Source organism: Protopterus annectens, chromosome 14.part0 (assembly GCF_019279795.1).
Source record: "Protopterus annectens isolate FY-2018-M chromosome 14.part0, PAN1.0, whole genome shotgun sequence".
NCBI classification, from domain to species: domain Eukaryota; kingdom Metazoa; phylum Chordata; order Ceratodontiformes; family Protopteridae; genus Protopterus; species Protopterus annectens.
In genome coordinates this window covers 829,586,863-829,610,928 of record NC_056748.1, presented here as the reverse complement: position 1 = coordinate 829,610,928, position 24,066 = coordinate 829,586,863, and the positions used below count along the sequence as shown (strand labels likewise).

Sequence of the window (24,066 nt, the reverse complement as noted above, 5' to 3'; positions counted from 1 at the left end):
AAATAATGCAAACATTTCAAAGATTATCTGTATTTCAGCTTTTGTGATTACCATGAATGGCTCATGACTGAACCTGACTTGCTTGTTCACTTAAAATAAATTGAGAATTTTCTCTGTACGACTCCCAAGTTTTATTTCCATTTACTGCAAAATATATAACATTCTGTGAAGTTATTTATTATAACTACTGACATGTTTATATTTGATTTGGCAATTTATTCAGAGAATAAACTGAAAAGAAAGCATATTGTCATTCCTGCCTTTCTGAGGCAGTTTTGTAAAGTTTAACTTCTAGTTACAGCATATTGTTTATGTCGTTTAAATGGGAAGACTGTATCAGCCACTTTTTTATGTCAACACTGCATATGTGTTTCATTTGTGTGGGGTTAAAGATGCAGATACTAGAAAGGATTTGGAAGAGAGACTGAATAAGCAATTCACAATGAAATAATGGGGGGGTGGTATATGTATGTCTCCCAGATATGCAACAAAGTCTAGAAGATTTAGGATCTTTTCTAGGAAGTGTTTACATAGGTATCTTTATACCCACAGGTAGACAGCAAATATTGAAGGTGTGATGGGGAAGAAAGAGATAACTGGGAACATATTTTTCGGGAGTGTAATAAGTTGGCAGACTTTAAAAATTCCTGCAGACTGTTTTGTCAGAGATACTGGGTGAGCAAATTGGTGTAACTAAGAAATGAATTTTTTTGAGCTATGATACAGTATCGGAATTGCCTAAACATAGTAAGGCCTTGCTGAGTGTAATTATGGTGGCTGCCAAAAAAGCAGTTACTAGAAAATGAAAATTCAAGTCTAAACCAACTTTACTAGAAATAGCAAATATAGCAACAGAGAAAAACAACTGGAATTGGGATCTTTAGAAAAGGGTAGGAGCAGATTAGATAGGAAAGAAATGGCAATTTTGGGAACAATACATGCAGAGGAGGAACAAGATTTAAAAGAATACAGGATTTGAATAGGCTATGTAATGTTAGACAATGACTGGATACATTATATGTGATGTATAATGTTTTAAACTACAATTGTGTCAACGTGGTTTGTTATTTATAATGTTTGCAGCTAGAATTGTGTCAGTATGGTTTGTTTTCATTTATATAAATGTAAGATTGCATTTGTCATATGTGATAGCTTAATAAAGAGGTTTCTTGTTTAAAAAAGGACAGGAAGTACTGTATCAAACATTGTAGAACAGGAAAAATACAAGAGTACTGAGACACTTTGGCAAAATGTTCAGACTATAATAAGGTTTACTAAACACAAGCAAATACAGAGATCTACATAGTGTGAAGAAAACATCAAACAGCCATATACAATTGTCCATTACATACCAAGTGCCAACAGATCTCAGAGTAACAGTTAATTTAAGTTTGAACCAACATTATTAACCTTATCAGGGAATGATAAGGGAGGCTGGCATAATAGGTAAGGTGTTTACCTTACAGACTGAAAGTGTATGGTCTGATTCTCACTTGGGGAAATTGGCTAGGCTAAAAATAGCCCACAAGGGTAGTTAGCCTAGTGCTAACTTAACCTATAAGCAATTGTAGGGGATGTTTTACAAGTAAATCACAGTCAAACTTTTATATAAGATTAACTTACCCTCTCTTTAAACACATGACTTAATGTATTTAATTTTAGCACCCTCACTTGTTCATTATATCTTAGATGTTTCACAACAATGATTTTTCTGGTATGTGTTTCTTGTATCTTTTCAACTTTTTTGATTGGCTGTAGTTACACAGGGCTCTACAATATTCAAATAGGGGTCTTATTAGAGTCTTAATTACTGGTATCAATACTACAGCTGTCTCACAGGGTCTTCAGGTTTCTGGCAAAGGCTCTTGCTTCTCCTAGAGTGCCTTTTTTAAGGAAAAGTGATGAGGTTAAAATTGCCAACATAAAAATGTCAACAGAACACAAATTAAAGGTCATACTGCTAAACGCTAGGAGTCTAAGCATGAAACTGCACTCATTGCAAGCATTCCTAACCCTGGAAAATGCTGACATCTGTGCAGTCACAGAAACCTGGTTCAAAGCTGTGGAGAGCACCCCATCCTTACTTGGTTACTCATCCTATCATACATTCAGACCCCAAACTGAGAGCAGTAAAGCTAAAGGAGGTGGAGTTTCAATATACATTAAAGACAGACACACCTCCAGGCTGGTCAAACAGTATGATGTACAGGAGACTCTCCAGGTGCAGTTAACCATTGGCAAGACCCATAGCTAGCTACCAGCCCCCAAATTTGAGTCAAGATGCCCAATCCACCTATTTGGACTTGTCCGAATCTATCAAGATTCAACCCTTTACCCTGATCCTGGGTGACTAACTTCCCAAACATAGAGTGGAAGAATTACTCAAGCCAGAACACAAATGCCCAGAGATTTCTTGATTTTATCAATACAAGTGCCTTGGAACAGCTAGTTGATACCCCACAAGGGGTGATAATATCTTGGACTTGGTATTAACCAACATGAGTAACCACTGCAGCATCTCTATAGTATTATCCTCCCTGGTAAGATCTGACCACAAAGCGATCACTTTCAAAGTCACCATCTCCTCCAACCCCCACTCTAGCTAGGATCAGACATAAAAACTTCTCCAAAGCTGATTACAGCCTCCTGAGGGATGGTATAAACAGCTTCACAGCTCCCTTCCCCCCTGTAGAAACTGGCACCAATATCCAAAACTACACCAAAGCACTATACGAGCATTTATATAGATGCATGGAATCAGGAATACCCGACAGGACTAAATCATCCTTTGCAAGGAAGAGTAAACCTGTCTGGTGGACATCTGCAATAAATAAACCCTATAACAAAAGGAAAAAATTGCTGTCCAGGACCAAGAAGGAGCATGTGCCCAATTGGAAGCAATGTCTCCCTAATCTGAACAAGCAAATATGAGCACTAGTGAAATCTTCCAAAGCAAACTTCGAGTCCTAATTGGCCACATCTACTAGAGACACTCATAAGGCCTTCTTCACATATGTCCGCAACCTCAAAGGAAGCACCAAGACTTGTTCAGAAGTGGTGGTCAAGGACACCAGACATATAAATGCCATACATATAGCAAACTTGCTGGCTGACAGATTCAGTGAAAACTTTACCCCTCTGTCCCCCCAATCAGTACATCAGGACATCCACAGTACCTGCCCCCTTCCCCTTATATCTACAGAACAGATCAGCACTACTTTTTTAAATGCAAAAATTACAGCCTCCATGGAACCAGATAACATCCCAGGCTGCATCCTAAGTGAATTCAGACAGGAACGTGCAGCACCACTAGGCACCCTATTCAACCAAAGCCTGAGTACTGGCTTTGTCCCAGCTGAGTGGAGGATGGCCACTGTCATCCCTTTACACAAAGGTGGAGCGATCACTGATCCAGGAAATTATAGACCCATCAGTCTAACTAGCCTGATCTGCAAGGCCATGGACTTATTATCATGGACCTCATTAACAAGGACATTGGCAACCTCTAAACACTTGATCCCACACAGTTTGGATTCATCAAGGGGAAGTAATGTCTGCTAAATTTGGTCGACTTCTGTGAGACGGTCACCAAAGCCAGGAATGAGGGAAAGACGGTGCACACCACTTACCTTCACCTGGCCAAAGCCTTTGACACTATTTTCCACTCAGACATAATAGATAAACTCTCTCAACTAGGCATCAATCCATATGATACCAGATAGGGAGCAAACTGGCTAATTGATAGAACCCATGTAGTCAAAATAGGGGAAGCCACCTCAAGCAGTAGACCTGTAGCAAGCGGCATACCCCAGGGTTTGGTCTTGGGGACCCAGTTATTTGGGAAATACTTTTCTGAGGTGCAGACCAAAACCAGTGAGCTATGAGTGAACAAGTTTGCAGATGACTGCAAGCTGGGTGCTGTCATCAATTCGCCTAGTGATGTGGACATCCTCCAAGAGGGTCTCACTCAGACAAATGACTGGAGCCAGAAAAATGGCCTCAAGCTGAGCACCAAAAAATGCATCATCATCCCCTTTAGGGAGAGTGACATCACCATAAATTATCACATTAATAACAATGCCCTAAGCACTCAATCAGTCTTGAGGGATTTGGGTACCCAGGTTGATAGCAACCTGGCTTTTGACCATCATGTTGCTTCCGTTGTATGGAAAGCCTTCCATGTGGCCCACCTCATAAGTAAGGGTATCTCATCCAGGGACTAGGAGGTCATAACTTCCCTGTATTCTTCCTTTAAAAGGCCCATTATCGAGTACAATGGCCCTTTAGGCATGTATCTCGCAAAGCACATGCAGCAGCTGGAGAGACCACAGAGATTCCTCACCAGGAGAATCCAAGGCCTCAAACATCTACCATACACAGATAGGCTAAAAGCCCTATCCCTCTACTCAGGTTCATACAGACTCCTCAGAGGTGACCTCTGCCTGGCATACAAGGTGTTCACAGACCCCACCTTGATGAGACTGCTGCATATCCAGCAAGTCAAGCTTCACTCGAGTAACCCACATGCGAGGCCTCAACCTGGTCAGTGACATCAACAAGACTTGTTGGCAGGACAGATTTGTGTCCTGGAGACACCCCCCATCTATGGAATAGACTCCCTAGATTTGTGTCATGGAGACTCCCCCATCTATGGAATAGACTCCCTCTCCACATCAAGCAGAGCACCTCTTTACCCCTTTTTAAGTGCAACCTGGATAACTGAATGGGAAAATGAAACTATGCCCCTGGGATTCCATCCATGTCCCTGCTGGACAGGAGCATCAGGTGATGATTTATCAGACATGGGCTAAACTCTTGGCTAGGCGTATAAGGGCCTCAAGGCCAATAGCCTAGTAACTTCATATGATCTTATGTACAAATTGTTACATACAACATATCGCTTAAAATTGTGTAACATTTCCTGACAATGGTAATATCACTGGCTTCATATTTAAATGTGCTGTCCCCAAGTTTAATGACAGACACTTGCCTCAGGTATTGATGTAACATTTCTTCCACATCAATTTGACATCAAGAATAACAATTACTGAAGAGCTGAGCCCACTTTCCATAGTACTGTGAAGAAAAATAACTTTTTGACTAGAGCAGGAAGACTATGTATCTAGTTGCCAGCAGCAGCAGTTAGGATGTCAACAAACATGTACACTTTTAAAAATCTGGTAGATTCATGGTTTGATAATAGGACATATGACCTAGGGGGGTTAATGGGTGCAAACTCTTAGACAGCCTCAGTTCAAGCTCTAGGTTGCACTAACAACTATACTATAATAAACTTGTACACATTGTAGCAGTGATGTACTACTTTTACTTCATAAAAACTTTGTAGTGCTTGGGGCACTGCAATTATGTTCTAACACTGGGAAATAAACTTATTAAGCACCTCCCTAATGGGAGATCTGATCACAGCAACACTTTGTGGTGCATAAATACTTTTTTAAGAACACCCTAGCTCTTTTATGACTGGGTCTCCCAGTAGGGACTAACAGCGGTCTGTTACAGCTAGATAACACTAGTGGTAGAAATTAAAGTAACTTTTAAATATTATTAGAACTTCACTCTGCCACACTTGCAAATAAAAAGTGTGGCAGAACTAAGTGTCTAACCGTGTTTAAAAGCAGTTTTACCTTCTGCCAGAGGAGCACTTTGCTTCTACCTGCTGTACCTCTCAACTGCCCTTGATCCTGCAGAATCTCCTTGATTTCCTCTCATAATTTTGACTCGTGCCTCATAAAATTTTACATTTTCTGGAAAACCAATGAGGATTACTGGTCAGTCAATAATGCCTGATATTAGAGTTTCATACTTCTTATTGTTTAGAAAATGCACGTCATTGTAAAATGTATTGTTCTATTAAGTTTAAGTAAATTACAGCAATATTTAAAAAGTATCCGTGATTTTTTTCCTTTGACCCCCAATTATTTGTAGATTTGTCCAGAATTCTTATGCAAAGAACTTGAGGGGTATGCTGCTGTGTGTTTGACAGTGTTTGCACTCCTTTCCCTTTCTTTATCTATCTGGTAGTACAAGGAGAAGACAAAGATCTATGAACTACAATTATTATCAGGTTCATAGATTAATAATAGGCTAACTGCCCTTGTGAGCCATTTTAAGCCTAGCTAATTATCCCTTGTGAGACTCAAACCCTGCACCTTGTGTTTGTAAGGCAAACACCTTAACCATTAGGCCAACCTCTTCGATCATAACCCTCCTTTATGTATTCTTGACATGGCTACCAAGATTCACTTCTCAAGCTTTGCTCTCTGAGTGAATTTCTTGGTATCCGTATCTCAAACACATAATAAGCCGACTATGATAGGCTAACATGATCATAATCCTACCTAGAAAGTACAGCTAATGAAACTTACATGGATGACAGACTCATCAAGGAGGTCACTTTTAAGGAGTGCCTATAAAAGTATACCTTGTACTAAATTAGCTAAAAATGCTGCAGCCACGTTAACTCTAACAGAAGGTGTACTTCAAAAACAAAGTAAATGATTTTGAGATTAAAAAAAAACAAAACAGCAAGAAGCTTTAAAGCACCCAAGTCCACTTCTATTCTAGAGCATCTCTATTTGGTCATTATAGTTTTTTATTACAAAATGTTGTCTATACCCCAACCAAATTGCTAACAAGGTAAATGGGTATCTGTGAATTATACAATAATAATAATAATTTAATGAAATAACAAGAGAGCCTTAAAATGGCCTGAGTTGGGTGTTAGATTTATAGTAGCCACAGACAGACTTTTACTGGGAGAAGGGTCTATAAAAAGTAGTAGTGGTACTACAGTATACCAGAAAGTACAGTTGTGTAAACTTACCATAAATGTAGATGTTTGAGTGTATTCACTGTTATCACATTTGGGTTATCCCTGCCAGGGTAGCCCTCTGTTGGCCCAAATACCAGAAGGTTAGTATTTCTGCATCAGTTGCTGTCGCTCCAGGACTGATATCAGCTCGTTAGTGGTATAAAAACAGGCAGCCGATGCCATTACATCAGTTTTCCTTGCCCTAACTGTCAGGAGCCCCCAATAAGGAGCTAGATTATGGTGGAAGAACTCCACCAGTAGAAAGTAAATACCAAAAATTCCTTGTAAGGAGAGAGAGACAGAGACAGAGACAAGAGGGATGGCGGGAGGGAAACCAGGACTGAAACAGTGAATACACTCAAACATCTACATTTATGGTAAGTGTACACAATTGTACTATGTTCTTTGTGTTTCACTGTTGCAGTCATCACATTTGGGTTGATTCCCACAAAGGGTGGAGGCAGTCAAGAAGACTGGGGGCTGGCTAGGATGCCCTGCAAGACTGCAGTGGCAAGGCCTGCCCTGGATTTGGAGAAGATAGGCAGGTGGTAATGCTTGGTGAAGATATGAAAAGAAGTCCATGTTGCAGCCTCCAGGATGTCCCTGGTGGGAACCCCTCTGAGGAAAGCTGCAGAGGTGGAGGTTGCTCTGGTGGACTGTGTCCTGACTCCCTTGGGGGGAGGTTTTCTGTGCTGTTGATGCATTGTGCTATCCATTTCAAAATTGTTTGTTTGGATATGGCCTTGCCCTCTGCTCCTGCAGTGAAGCTGACTAGCAATTGATCATTTTTTTCTAAAAGACTTAGTCCTGTCCAGGTAGAATCTGAGCTATCTGTGCACATCTAGAGAGTGCAGAATCCTTTCCCCCATGTTTTGTGAGTTGGGGAAAAAGGTGGGCAAATGAATGGATTGGTTGAGAGCCACACTGGATACCACTTTTGGCATGAAGGATGGGTTAGTCCTGAGGGAGACCCTGTTAGCATGGAAAATGATGAATGGCTCTACAGCCATAAGTGCTTGTAGCTCTGATACTCTTCTAGCTGAAGTGATGGCCAAAGGCTGCCTTCCAAGAGAGACATTTTAACTCTGCTGAAGCTGCAGGTTCAAAGGGGGGCAGGTTGAGCTTTGCCAACACAAAGTTTAGGTCCCAAGCTGGGTAGGAGCTCTTCTGGGTGGCCTCAAGTTGTTAGCCCCTCTTAGGAACTGTTTGATGAGAGGGTGTGAGAAAAGAAGCGGCTCTGTGCTTAAATGAGCAAAGATGGCAGAGGCATGAATTTTAATAGAAGAGAAAGACAGACCCTTGTGTAGTAGGTCTGCCAGGTACTCCAGAATGGAAGGTAGGGTGGGCTGTGTCGTTCCGGCTCCCTTAGCCTGGGTCCAGGTGCAAAACCTTTTCCACTTGTCAGCATAAGACTTTCTAGTCCTGGGGTGTCTGGCCTCATGTATAACATCTATAATTTGTTTGCTTAGACTGGCAGCTTGAGGAGAGGTCAGGGAATAAGCCAGGCTGCCATATTAAGGGTCTGCAATTGGGGATGCATGAATTCCCCATTCCTCTGGGTCAGGAGTGTTGGGATCTGAGGTAGGTGCTATGGTGCCAGGGTTGACATGCTGCACAGCAAAGGGTACCAGCGCTGCCATGGCCAGTCTGGGGCAATCAGGATTGTCCTCGGTTTTTCCTCCCTTATTTTGAGCAGTACCCTTGGAATGAGTGGTAGATGGGGAAATGCATAGATTGAGAGGTTTACCCACTGGAAGGATAGAGCATCCACTTTTCCAGGCCTTGCTGTGAGGTTCCCTGGTACAGACTTTGCTGAGTTGATGATTGGAGTGGGAGGCAAAGAGGTCTACATTCGGGGTGCCCCATTTCTTGATTACAAGGGTGAAGGTTCTTTGGTCTAGCTGCCACTCTTGCAGGTCTAGCAGGTTTCTGCTTAGGTTGTCTGACAGAGAGTTTAGAGAGCCTGGCAGGAATTGTGTTAACAGGTGTAGTTACATGGCTGCGGCCGTGTGCCAAAGGGTCATGGAGAGTCTGCACAGAGGATAACAGTGAGTTCCTCCCTGCTTGTTGATGTGCCACATCACCATAGGGTTAGGGGTTAGGGTTAGGGGTTGGGAGGGTGGCCTAATGGTTAAGGTGTTTGCCTTACAAACACAAGGTGCAGGGTTTGAGTCTCACAAGGGATAATTTGCTAGGCTTACAATGGCTCGCAAGGGCAGTTAGCTTAGTACTAACCTATGAACCTATGAACCTATGAACTATGATCTTGCCTGTTTTGATCAGCAGAGGCCCTGGGGAGAGTAGGGGTGTGAAAGCTGTCAGGGTGTGCTGAACAGCTAACATCTCTTTTTGGTTGATGTACAGATGAATTTGATTGGGGCTCCATTGGCCATGAATGCACTTGCTATCCAGGTGTGCACCCCAGACATAGTCTGATACATCTGTGGTGAAGGTCTGGGTGGCGTGGCATAGTGAGAAGGGAAGTCCCTTGTTGTGGTAGCATGTTGCGGCCCACCAAAGAAAATATTTCCTTAGACAAGGTATCATTGACATAAGAGGTTCCAGGTCTTGAGAGTGCTGACACCAAAGGCTTTTTAGGTACCATTGTAGTTTCCTCATATGCAGTCTGGCATATGGAATGAGTAGAATGCAAGAAGCCATGAACCCTAGAGCTTGGAGTATTTTCCTTGTGGATAACTGGTTCCTGGTGGCTAGTTGAGAGAAGTAGGTTGTCAGGTAGGTTTGTTTTTCTGGTGTAAGGAATGCCATCTGGGATGCTGTGTAAAGGCTTGCTCCCAGGAATACAATATTTTGTGTGGGTACTAGTTTTGATTTCTTTTCATTGATAGTACACCCCAGGGAGGTCAGTAGGTCCTTTACAAAGGTCAGGTGCTTTAGCAGCTTTTCCTGACTGTCTGCCTGAATCAGGCAGTCATCTAAGTATGGGTAAATTTGAATATTTCTTTGCCTGCAAAAAGCAATGGCAGGAGCCAGGCATTTTGTGAAAACTCTGGGAGCAGTGGATAAGCCAAAGGGAAGCGCAGAGAACTGAATGTGCAGTGATTCTGCTCTGAAATGTAGGTATTTCCTGCATGACTCCCTGATTGGAATGTGTAGGTAGGCCTCTTTTAGGTCTAGGGTGGCTAACCAAGCATCTTTGGAGAGCACAGGAAGAAGCTGCTGGAGGGTGAGCATTTTGAATTTTGGTATCGCCAGAAATGTGTTTAGAATGGATAGGTTGAGGATGGGGTGCCATGTACCCTCTTTTCTGGGTACCAGGAAGAGTCTGGAGTAGAAACCTTTGCCTGTCTTTTCTTCAGGAACATGCTCTATTGCCTTCATAGAGAGGAGGGAAAGGACTTGCTTTTTGGCCCCTACCCACTGGTTTGGGGGAAGATCTGGGAACACTTTTGGGGTTGGAAGAATGTGAAAATAAAATCTGTATCCCTGGGACACTATGTTGAGGACCCAGCAGTCATTGGTAATGGTGGCCCACTTGCTTGCATGGAAGGAGAGTTTTCCTCCTAGGGACAAGTGCAGGTGGGCAGTGGGAGGGGGTGGCAGTGTAAAGTCATTGTGAGCTCTTACCATAAGGGGGGGTGGCTTTGCACTTCCTGGTTTTGAAGAGGAGGAACTCTATTGCTTAGATGTCTGCATTTCCTGGGGGTGTTGTCTGGGGGGGGGCTGCTTCCCCTGGGTTTGGGCTGAGCTGACCTGGGGGTGACAGGAAAGGACCAGTGCTTGGAGGGGTAATGCCTAGTGAACCTCGGTGGCTGGACCTGTAAGAAGTCTTTAACTATCTACATAGATTTAGCTTTTTCTACCATCTTTTTAGGACCTCTTCTGCCTTGGTGCCAAATAAGTTGTCTTTGTGCAAGGGTGCGTCCAATAATTTGGATTTGACATGGTCTGGCAAGGTCTGTTCCTTAAGCCAAGCATGTCTTCTAAGTACAGAACCAGTAACTGCTGCCAAGGGCGCCCGCAGGCAGGTGCAAGGGGGTGCACTTGCACCCCCCTGGAACCGACTAGCCGAGAAATTAATTTAAATAAAAAAAAAGTTTTTTTTTAAAGGGCGTTCCTCTTTAAGAACGCCCTTTGCATCCTGCCGTAGTCGCACAGACGCAACAGGTGTTTGCGACCTGTTTTCGTCTTCTGTGTCTGTTTGCGACTGATGGTTTACATCATTTTCTTTCGCGCCTACTGGAGATTTGAATTTGAGGACGTTTGGACTGTGCACATGAATGTAGAAGTGAAAGGTAAGTGTGTCACTCATGCCGATGCCACATGTTAGTATAAATAAGGGTTTCCAAGGGATTAAATATGGATATAGAATGGCTGTTAGCTAATCTCTTTGTGGTGTTAAATGTCACAGACTTTTGTGGTTGGAATTTGTAGCTTCTGTCAGGAGGAGCCAGGTGCATGTTATTGAAACCTTCCTTAGTTAGTGCACTCTATTATATTTACGTGAGAAAGGTCTAACAGAGGAAATTGCCACTAAGCTACAATAGAATGAGGCAAAGGAGAGACACTTGTGGTACTTCAGATAAATAGAGCAGATGCATTAATTCTAGTTCACATATTTAATTAGAATCATCTGTCTCGAGATAAGTTGACATCTGCTGTAGAGCAGGGTGGGTGAAACTTACGTAATTCTGTTGCTTTATTATCAAGGCATGCTCAACAGAAACAAAAGCATTTTGCAGGCCAGCAAAAATAGCTATTGTAAGGAGACATTTGTCCTTATTAGTAAAAATTGTATTGAGTGCAGTAGAAAGTGCAATGGCAAATCTCATGCTGGGGATCTTTTGGTTAAGGATGTTACTGTTTGTGGATTTGTTTACTACGTTTATCCTCATAAGTACTTTTGCATAGGGCCTATTGTTAGACATAATACAGACCACAAATAGTGATGCAGCCAATATGAAAATATTAAGGCAATTAATTATTAAGAAAATATAAAGCCGGCCAGACAGCATGAAAGGAGATTCACCGAATCACTTCTACATATCAAGGGTTTATATCCTTAAATTATAACTGTAGAATTATTTTAAGAAGAACAAATGTTGTTTACAATTTAAGAGACACTAAAGCATCACTTGTTTCTAGACTGCCATATGTAAGAACTTCTGACAGATCAAGAAATCCTTTGTATCTTCATTACGTTAAGGCTGGGTTAGTCTGAGTCTGTTACATGTCTTTTTAACTTCCAGTCTGAGTAACTGCTCCAGTGGTACGCAGTGGTAAAGTTCATGCTGAAAGACTTGTTTATAAGAAGACTGACAGTGATGCCTGGGACCCTAAAATTATTTTTAAAACTGTTGCAGAACTAATGGTTGATTATTTTGAAACCTCAATATGTAGAACCTGTAAATCAGATTATAGATGACATAGCTGGAGTTATTCGGTATTCATTAGCCAACAAGCGAACATTTACACCTAGCCACTTATGCATTTTCATCAGAATCCTTGTAGGAATTCACTGTTGTCTTTCAGTTTAGATCTGTTAACATTAAATTATCAGTTAAATTGTTACACAGACTCTGCCGCCTCTCTCATTGACTTTGTGCATGACCGACATGGCTCTACTTGTTGTGAAGCTACTAGCCCACCATTTAAATTTATCGTTAATATAATAGATAAGTGAAATCAAGTATATAGTGGGACAAAAGAAAAGTATAAAAGAATAATGGAACCGAAAAAATGATTTAATTAATTATGTTAACTATTTATATGGGTTGTAGTGATTGTGAGTTTTATTCCCAAGAAGACTAGTGAACCAAGGCACTAAAAAAGTGTTGTCTTCAATAAAAGCAGGACAAGTGTGTTTTGTTCTTTCTGTTTTGTCCTGGGCTCCTGTGCTAAATATAGCTTATTTCTTTCTCACTCTAAGGTCTCTAATAGAATACTCCTCTCAGTTTTAATGACCTAGGTACCTGCATAATACAAATGTAAATGTGCGCTGTGCCTGAGGCCTGTGCACTTCTAGATTCAGCCCAGCATCTGGTTAGTCTTGGCAGCTGCTGCCCTCTCGCTCTTAATCTGCCAGTGTCTGCAGGATTCTCATTTTATTCCCAAGGCATCTGCAGTTGTTAACCTTTACCTTCCACTCTTTTGGCTTCCTGCTTGAGTTTTTTTTTCCTCCTCTTAAGCTTCTTCTTTTTTCACCTCCCCCTTTGCCTACCTTTGTTATTCAGTATTTCATTGTTTAATGTCTGTAGTGTATATTGTTGTCAATTGCCACTTACTGAGCATGTAAATTCTATTGCTTTTGTCAAAGCATATTTCTCCACTCATTAGATCATGTGAGCAGATGGTCAATGTATTTGCACAGTACTTTGATATTAATTCAGTCAGTCTTGGATCATTCTATCAAAGCTACACCAAATGGGCTTCAGTTTATAACATACACCCCAGGTTTGGCAACATCTGATGTAGTTATATTAGTTGAGGAGTAGGAGATGGTGAGATCTAGATAGGCTGTGTGGACCACCTTACCCTCATCTACAGCTTTGGTAACTGCTTCAAAGAAGTCTATCAGGTTTAGGAGACATGACCTACCTTTTACAAATTCAAACTCAGTGGTGTCCAGAGTCTGGAGATTACCAAAGTCATTGCTTATAAGTTCCGTGATACATTCCATAGCCTTGCAGACCAGGCTCATCAGGCTAATGGGGCAGTAGTTCCTGGGGTCCATGGTGGCTCCCCCTTTGTGGAGTGAGATGACCGTCACTGTGTGCCATTCAGTGGGCACAAAGCCTGAGGTAAGGCTATGATTGAACATGGTACTTGGGTGGGGTGCCAGTTCGTTCTGTAGTTCATGTAGAACGCAGCCTGGGATGTTGTCAGGTCCCATGGATGCTGTGTTCTTAGCTTTGGAGAGTGTGGTTTTTACCTGTGCAGCCATGATTACAGGAACTTTGCATTCTTCCGGTATAGAGATGGGCCCTTTAGGGGTGAGAGGGGGTAAAGTTAGCACTGAACCTATCTTCCAGGATATTGTCTATCAGTTGGTTCTGTACATATAGTGCCATTGTGCTGTAACTCAGAGCAGATCTGAGTGTTGCCATTGAGATTCTTGACATAGCTATAGACTGCTTTGTGGCTGTCTTTAGAATCAGTGGCGATTTTGTTTTCGTAATGAGCTTTGGAGGATTTGATGAGGATCTCAGCTTTTTCCTGAGGCTGACCAGGAGTTTACTCTTTTTGCAACAGTTTCTTTCTTCTGTTGTAGAGTTTGTTTATGGCAGGGCCACCATATTGGCTTTCTTTTTGGAGGATAGCATCTTGGTTCTGTTACAGGCATGATCCATGCACTCGTGTCAGTGCTTACAAAGTGCATTTGTGTAGGATTCAGCAGTCGCACCTCTATTGTCTGTCTGCATGGGTGCCGTGAAGTTTGCCACTGCTGTCTTAAGAAGAGAGAAGTTGGCTTTGGAGAAATCTTTTATGGTGGTTTACCTAATAGGGGTGGGGTGGGATGTGGATGTCTAGGGTGATTAGCTTGTGGTGGATCTGACCAATGATGAACTGACCTCTGGTGTGGAACACGTTGCCCATGTTGGTAATGACCAGGTCTAGGATATTGCTGCCCCTAGTGGGGTGTGGATAATTTGATCCAAGGCATTGGAATTTATGAATTCCAGAAAACGTTGAGCAAAATAAGTTGGTACATGAGTAGTTTTCCCAGTTAATGGTGGGGTAGTTGAAATCGCCCATTATTAGGGTGTTATGTTGTGCCCTAATATTTTCCAGTGTATCAAGAAATGAGGAGTGGGAATGCTGGGGCATGGTGGGGATCTGTAGCAAGCTACAATTTGGATTGCGGTCTTGCCCAAAGTTAGCTGCACTTGGATAATCTCGGATGCATTATGCTGAGCAACTTGCCTGGAGGTGTGGATATCCCTAATGAATATGGACACGCTCCACCTTTAGTGTTTCGTCCAGGTTAGGTGGACAAAGGTTGTGGTATGAATTATAGCCTGGTAATGCAGGGGTGCTCTCTGGAGCCTTGTATATGTTTTAACAATTGAAACTAGAACAGAGTTGTGTCCTAGTTGCCTGCTGCACATTTGTGTTGCATGTTCTGAGAGAACGATACTGTCCGTTTTACTTTTTTATGGGGCTGTTATCACCCATTAGGGACAGAGTGGCATCTGCATCCATGTTAACTATTGCCTGCCTGGATGTGGCATCTACGAAGGTATAACTGCTGTCTGAATTAATTTTGGCCTGTCAGACGTCACCCATTATTTCTGTAGTAGTATGTAGTACTTCTGCTCTGCTCCTGTGTCCACCCCTTGTTAGAGAGCTGTACCACAACAACTATTAACAATTAGTTCCAGCTGGAGTGTTATGATGTACACCTGAACTTTTTGCAGTCTGCTGAAATACAAGCCTGCACCAGATTGAGTTGTGCTACTGTTTTCTATCTGTGCATATTTCAAATGTTTACATGTAGTTATTAGTATTTTTATTTAAAGTATGTATGCACCCTAAGTTTAAAAGTTTTCAGACACTGTGGGATTGGGAGTGTCTGTAACTTCAATTGTGCTATGTATAAATAATTTGGTTTGAAATATGGAACACTTTTTATTGGACTTTGTCCTGATGTGACAAATTTTAGATTTTATTTTCTTAGAATACCACGCTGTACTCAAGTTTAGAGATGGGTTAGTATTTGTAATAGTAAACTTTCAAAATATGAAATGCGGTGACATTAGATCTGTTTATTTTATTAAACATAGGGTTTTGTTTATTTAGTAGTTGTTGCCTGACCCTGCTGAAGGTGAAGCTCCAGTAAGTGCATTGTAAAACCCATCTTGGCCAAATAAAGGTATTGATTGCTTCACCTCTGTGTTCCAGCTTCTGCCCATATGCAGAAGGTTAAATAGGAAATGGCAAATAGAATATTTTGCAGTACTTATCAGGAGAATTATGTTGTGCTGTTTGCATTGTTGTCACATCTTCAAGGAGTGCTGATTTTTGCTGGTGATCTACCTTAATTGATAAGGAAGTCCCAAACAAATATTTTTTTGGAGAGTAGCTAGCATTACAAATCACAGGACATCAGACCAAAGGGGGGAGTTGTTGTTATTAACTGTTTTTGATTACTTCTTACTTTGAGGCAGAAATCTGTTTTCTTGGTAGATTAATAGATATTTTAATGAAGTGTTGTATTGGTCGCATTCAGGATGGATTAACATTGTCTTCTGCAAGTAGTTTTGATTTAAACATATTGCAAAGTAACTCCCAAAGAGACAGTGTTCTTGTCACTACAGGATGTTTACTAAGGTGAGAGTATGCAAAGAACTACATATGTAACGTTATCATGGAGAACATAACATTTACTACAGGTTTAAATGACATGGCTTACTAATTTACAAATATGCAGAGAGACATGCACAGTATGTTTAACTGTTATGTTCTGGTGTGTATGCATTTTTATTATATGCTGGAGTCTTTATTGCTGCTTATCCAGAAAAGCTGTTTTCCAGACTCTAAAGGTTAGAAAGAGGTGTTTTATACACTTCAAGGATTGTGACAAGTTATGAGCAGTTTACAAATCATAAAGCATTATCTTCTTCCCCTGTCATACTGTATTTTTATTTAATTGTTTTATCAGCTAACATTAAGTAATGTGCATTCAGTTACAGAATAGTATAGTAAATTCACAGAGAGCCATTGTTTGGTTTCTGTTACATGATGTACTTTTCTTTTTGAATCCACATAAAGGACAGATTTGTTTTTTTATTTTACATTTGTTTATCGAGGAGGTCTGACTGGACAAAGCTGTCCATTTTCAACAGAGGCCCAGGGAGAAAAGCTCCAGAACAATTGCTAACATACTATACATAAGATATTTATGTGAGCATTGTGGTTTACACAGTTATAAAATATAGCAGATATATGATTGCATAAGATATTTACATAAGCATAATGGTTTAGACATACAATTAAAAGTATAGTAGGTAGTAACATATGATTGTTCATACAGTATGTTTAGTAGAGATAATGTTGAAGATGTACTAAATATAAGACAAGAAAGGAAAAACTATAAAAACACTAGCCAGATTGTCAAAGCAGGAGAATATAAATAAGTTCATGTGAGGTTCATTGACATTTTAAGGAAACTGTGAAGACTGTGCATAAAACATATATTCCTATCCATAATTCATACCTCAGTCTCAACCTCTTAGAGCAAAAATCTGGACAAAGCCTAAAATGATGGGGAACAACTTGGGACAGATTTTAAATATTGTTCTTACAAACTTAGAAAGTTGATAGAATAATAGGTTTTGCATTACCATGAAATTTCTGAAGGATGTGGACTCTTCAACTCAAATGTTTATCATTATTTAATGACTTCAGTCCTCAGCTGTTTGCCAGAAAAGTACAGATTTTAGGAAGAACACAAAAAATTTGAGGCAAAAATCTGGACATTCTGCGAAAATCTGTTCAGTTGACAGGTACAATGGTGCTTACTGCAGTATTAAGTTTTCTTTGCTTAAACATGTACACAAGCAAAAATCAACTAGTTTTATGTATTTATTTTTTGTTGTTGTCCAGGTTAGCATGATGCACATGTTAATCATTGGTGTAGCTGAAACACATCAGAAAATGTTTTTTTATCCTATACCTGACACTTTTTGTTTGTTTTGTTCAGTAACGTCATTGATAGAAGATCTGCAAGATATTGACTACAAAGGTAGTAGTAGCCCATTGGATTCTTTAGGTTGTCTTATAACTTCAAAGTCAATGCATCAGACAAGAAGCGATCATTCAGATATAGTAGCAATATGATATAGTTCATTACTGACGGCAATTCGTTTCAGAATTCTTCACGTTGTAGGTTTTGCATCATTTTAAGATGCAGATAAAATAAGTTGAACTGAGCAGTATTAATGGTGGAAAAGCAAGACGTCAGTGAAGAAACTAATGAGTCAAGATAGGGAATAGAAATACTTGTTCTGTAATAACTGTCAAAATCCACGCCTACCGTGTTTGCTCGGTGTGTCGACTGCAAATCCTTGGCAACACTAACTCAATACTAAATTTATCTGCTAGTGATCTTGCCTTACTGAGAATGTCATTCCTAAAGTGTTCTTCAGCATGGTTACAGTGCTCCTTGAATATTTCAATGAGTCTGTTGATGTGTTGTTGAGCCTCTACTATATTAAGTTGAACAGACGGAAACATCTGGGCAACAGGCTCAAGAACTGATGAGTAATTTGCAATAATGAAGAGAAAAATAAGAAACGTGCATGAAGAGCAAGCACTGAGTAATATATGTGCATTTTGTCTGGTTTCACCAGCAGTGCTCTTCTGAAGAAAGTCAAATATTTTCTCAAAGTTCTGACTAAACACATGAATGGATTTATATTTCTCGGTCCATCATGTCTCACACAGAAGAGGTATATTTGGTACCAATGCTCATCGCTTTGGACTGTCATGGACAAAAGTAATAATCTTGATAACACCAACAGCACTACATATTTCAGGAACATCATTCAGATCATTGACTACAAGGTTTAGTCTGTGAGATGCAGTGGATAAAGGCTGTTTTGGATACTTTTCACAAATCATTGCCTGACCACCATTCTGGATGCTTGCCATTATGGAGCAGCCATCATAGCCTGTCTGAGTAAATTTTCCAGGTCTAGATCACACTTTATGCATTCACTGACAATGACATTTGAAGACTGTGCATCTCTCACAACAACGGAACAAAAACCGCAAACTCTTCTCGAATACAATCATCATCAACAAACCAAATGCTCAATGACAACTGCTCAATGTCTAAGATATCTGCAGTTTCATCTGCCAATACACTAAATCCAGCTGCCCTGTTTGCTGCACAAACAATCTTCTTTTAAAGTACGTGTTCGTATTCTGCCAACAGCTCATTTTGCACCCTATGGGATGTGTACCAAGCATTTCCTGCAGCTGTTTCACTGTGCTGTTCCAGTATTGTCCCACCAGCTTCAATACGAAAATCTAACAAGTAACACAAATTTCCACCAGAGCTTTCTTTTCCACAGAGAGGAATGTCATGGGTTGCACAGTAAATACTGGTAGATACAATTGGTTCCAATTTATTTTGGTTCTTTGCAATTTGTTTTGCTACTGCTGCATCTAGCTTGAATAACAGCTGTTTCTGGCTTCTGTCATGTTCGTGTATAAGAAAAATTGGAAGCATCTTCAGTAGAACCTTTGTGCCATGATGATTGCATGTGATTTCTTGCAAGACTCATTGAAGGCATTATGTTTTGTGCACACACTAGTGATGAAGCTGCCTTGCAACCCACGGTGAAGTGACTGAGGAAATAATACACAAGTTAAGCAGAGTGGGCCTTTCAAGAGAGGAGAAAATGCAAGCCACGGTGAGTACTGAGACAACCAACTATATCTGAATATAGTTGTTAATAAATAATGACATGCATTTCAGTTTCAGACTTCATATTATTCAGAAAATTCAATTCTAACATAAATCCTTTTATTCTAGCAACTGTCTAATGTGTCCCTAGTTTTGGGTCTTTATCCCCAACATTATAACAGTCTTTGTCCAGATTTCTTGTGTTAACAGATTGAGAGGTATGATGTGTATGTGTGTCTGTATGTATGTATAAGGAGGAGAAAGCATACCCCTCAGCTGTCCAGGTTTTTGGAGAATGTCCAGATTTTGCCCCATATTCCTCCTAAAAGCATTGAAGTTGCTAAATAATGACAGACATTTGAGTTTTAGATGTCATATCCTTTAGAAAAATGCATACCAACATAAATCCTGTTATTCTAGCAATGTTCTAAGTTCATGAGAGCAATATTTATAATCTGCTCCTATTTACTTTAGGCTTTGTCCAGATTTCTTGCACTTGGTTGAGGTGTGTGTTAAAGAGAGTGAAATGTCCTAGAGTTAGCAGGTGGAATTTATTTTCAAGTGCATTTTCAAGGAATTGTGAGCTTCAGGGGAAGAGAGTTTTACTGCTGTTCATGCTAAGCCTACTTAAAATGTGCAACTGTTTTGTTTAGTATCACTATTGTGGTATGGAATTTTTAAAGCAGCACAGCAGGTAGCATACTTGCATCTTGATACAGAGGGCTGTAGGTTCTACTCCCACAACATGTAGATTTGTATTTTAAGGGGGTGTATGTCCTCCTTTGGATGAGATGCCTAATAACTATTAACATGTTTTTCAGCTTGCCACCCATTCCCTATTGCAATATACCAACTTACCATTTTTTTAATATAACGTAAGCAATTTATTTTTCAAGGGCTGCAGGCAGTGAATTTGTAGATGAAACACTGAAATATAAAGTTGCTTTCTAGCAACAACCTCTTCACTGGTTTCAGATCTCTTTAATGTGGAATTATTCAGATGAGTTACTTCTGCAAAGATTCTGCATATTGATTGATATTGGTGGATTGTATGACAGAAGTTTGAGTAGAGTGGCCCTTTATGGTTGAAATGTTCTGAATTGGGCAGGTTGTCATTACTGGTTCATATGGTTTCATTGCTTAAAGGAAAAATGTTCAGAACTATAAATTTAAAACACACTCTAACAAGTGGTGCTGTATTGTACAAGGGATATAATTCAATTATTATATAGTATAATTAATACAGTCAGGAAGGTGAATCAAATAACTTTTACATGGTTATAGAAATGTGTGCAAAGAGTCTATGATTTGAAAACAGCCCAAAGGTAAACTTACCCTGCCACTGGCCAGATGCATTTTCTTTGAATGCGGTTTCAATGTTGTTTTGGTGAGTGTGGGTTTGAAAGGTAGAGAAGTTTTAATGCTAAGTCTCTTTTCATTGTAAGACTATTGCTTTGTTTAGGTTTAGTAAATGTCTATCAGTGTTTGTGCTATAAAATTTGAAATAAAAGTTGTAAATGAAATCCAAATATCTATAATCATTGTAGAAGTAAAGCATAAAACAGTATGCACACTGAGAGATTTGAACAGTGTCTATGACAAAGGAGGAAAAATAGCCAAGTATTGGGACACTGGAATGGCTGCGTGGGCAGGGGTGGGGGGTGGGGCTGAGTGGGCGGAGCAGCAGAGGGGGTGGGGCGGCGTGGGTGGGGCTTGGGTTTGCACCCCCCTGCAAAAAATCCTGCGGGCTCCCTTGACTGCTGCCCTGCAAGATGCTTCTAGGGTGTCAAAACCACATTGTAAGGTGTGCTTAGTTACTTGACTTGCAGAATGCATTAACTCTTGTAACTCTATTTTCTGCAGAAGCAGGGAAAGCAGATACTTTTTTTTTGAGGAGTTCCATGGTATGTTGCTGATATTTCAGCATATGGAACTGACAATTTAATGCTCTAATAGCAAGAGTAACAGAGGTGTATATTTTTTTACCCATTTGGATAATGCTCGGGAATCCCTATCTGAGGATGTGGGATTCTTGGCAGAAGTTGCTTTGATTCCCTTAGGTCCTTGAGAGATGACCTCAGGGTCAGCAGTAGGATTTTTGAAAAGAATTTTGTGAGAGCCAGGGACTCTATAGTACCTGTCAGATTTCCTGGGAGCAGGAGGGAGGGTGTCAGGGGTCAGACTGTATTCCATAAAAACATCACCCACAGCATCCAGGATAGGAGGAATGGACAGAGTTCTGTGCTGTGGAAGATCTAAGAATTCCCTGAGTCTCTTTTTGACTGAGGATAGTCCTGACATTCCCATTGGAAATGCTCCCTTAAAGTATGTAGGGTTTCCCCAAAGGAAAAAGTCCTCGGGTGGAGAGGTTGAAGGGATGGATTCCTCTGCATCAGAATCCTCATAAGCAGAGAGGGGTTGCATATCTTCATATTCAGATGCATCAGAGTAATCGGACTCCTGTTCAGATAAAACTACTGAGGATAAATCTCTTTTTCTTTTGGAAGGGGTATCCTGGATTCTCCTGATAAGCATTACAAGGTCTTCTGCATTTGAGACTGAGGCAAAGAAGCAGGGGCCTAAGCTTGGGTCGTCATTTTTTTGGGTGTGGTTCATACCCTGGGCCTTAGAAACTCAGTAGTTTTCGAAAGAATTATAGATGTGAAAGAAGTCATTGGTCTGTGTCTAGTATTGGTAAAGCAAAGTACTTCCTCGGAAGTCAGTGCCTGCTCAGCGGCACCGGGCCCATCCAAGGTAGAGACATCTGCAGGATCCTTAGTCAAAGAAGAGTCTTGCGGCATACCAGACTCCGAAAGGGTCTCAGTAGCGGCCTGCGAATCCACAGAAGCGGGCATCAGGGCTGCGAAAGCGCCTCACTGAGGACCAAAGAACTGATGACTAGCTTAACAGAAGTGTCAGCAGCAGTTTTGGACCTGTGCTGTCTGTTTCTGTATTTATCCTTACGTTTTTCCAGAAGATCGCTTGGCGGATGGCTTACCAAAGCCATATCGGAAGAAGAGGACTGAGAGCAAAAATATCTAGCTACAATAAGGGGCTGACGACGTGTAGTTCTTGCATTGAACAAAGCACAAAAGCTACAGGAGGGGACTTCATGGTCTGGGCCTAAACAAGTGGCACAGTAGGAATGAAAGTCTTGGTGTGGTATTTGCTTTCCATAGGCGAGACAATTCTTAACTTTTTCTGACATCGGTTAGAGCAAGAAAAAAGGATCCCCAATGGGTTACTTAGCTTTAGACGACTTCAACTTCAATTTGGAAATGAAAAAGTCAGGTAGCGGCCAACTGGCACTCATGCGAACTGCTTCTGCTTTGGGCTCCTCCTCAAGAAAGACTGATGTAATGGCGTCGGCTGTCTGTTTTTATACCACTGACGATCTGACGTGAGTCCTGGAGCAACAGCAACCGACGCAGTAATACTAAGCCTCTGGTTTTCGGGCCAACTGAGGGCTACCCTGGCAGGGATAACCCAAATGTGATGACTGCAACAGTGAAACATGAAGAACATCTGTAACTACAACCACCAGGTTATACTTTATGCTAGTACATGGGTAATTGGGAGGAAAGTTATTTAACTGTAAAATAGGCCTAATTTTGCAGTATATGACTATATAAATGAGTGAAAATTTACAACTAAGACAAAAAAAAAAAACTGTGTGAAAAAGCCCAGAATTAATTTATTACCCTCACAAAAAAAAAAGAAAAATTAAGGATAGACATGTGCCAGTCCATTAAGTAGCTGTTAATACTTAAAAGTGAAATACAGTAAAAACTAAAATCTTTATTATTAAGTTAAGTCATGACAAATCTAAAAATGTGAATGACCACAGAACTGCCGTGAAAAGTTGGTTCTGGTTACAGATGTTACCAAAAAATGAAGAGCCACTACCCTCATCATAGCAAAATTATATGCGGCAAGCTCCATAAAGTGCAACATTATATGCGGCAAGCTCCATAAAGTGCAAAATTACATGCAGCAAGCTCCATAAAGTGCATATTAATATGACACTGAGATTGTGAAAATTAAAAGAAATGCCATGCATGGCAAAGCCTGAGAGACTGTCAACATTAACTCTTTCTTGGAATGCTGATATACTCTACTTATTTATTAACATTTGATTACCGGGAACGTTTGACTGGGTAGCAGCCCATTTTCAGCGGAGCCCCAGGAAGAAAAGCTCCAAAATATTACAAAACATTTTAATTACAATAATTTTAAAGTCTTTAAAAATATCACAAAAAAACAAATACAATAAAAATAAATAAAATAAAAATCCACAGCACCTACTAGGCAATAAAGTTATTAAATATTTTTTGCAGTTTGTAGGTGCTGTTTTTTTTTTTTATTTTATTTTTTGGTGTTGTACCTTGGAAAGTTCGTCGTTTTTCTTCAGTCAAAAACAAATACAGTTTAAATAATTATACCAAATTAATCATAATATGAAAAGATTAGTTAAGAATAGAAAATCCCCAAATGAAGAAAACAAACGACTCCAAGCCACAAGTGAGGTAAATTTAGCGCTTTCGTTTACTTAATTTAGCAAACTTCATCAGAATACATTTAATGGATAGACTATCATTGAGTCCTGGGGGGGGGGGGGGGGGCATGTGCATTAAGTCTAAGCTGCCAGGCTAATTCTTTCTCATCAAGTTTCAACGATAATGGTCCCCCTCTATCATCTAAGCCAACCTTATCTATAGCCATAAACAAAAATTCATGGGTAGGGTTAATTTTCACATGCCTAGCCAGGGCATTACTTAAATTCAATTTCCCAACACTATACACATGTTCATAGATCCCATTTTCAGGGGTCTCTCTGTCCTACCGATATAAAATGCTGGAC

General features: G+C 40.4%; 1 protein-coding gene across 1 annotated transcript in view; it reads right to left on the bottom strand.

The window, feature by feature from the left end:
* The window catches only part of TLL2 (tolloid like 2), a 2,712,623-nt gene that overhangs the window by 622,040 nt on the left and 2,066,517 nt on the right, over nucleotides 1-24,066 (bottom strand). The gene's annotated exons all lie outside the window — the stretch shown is intronic.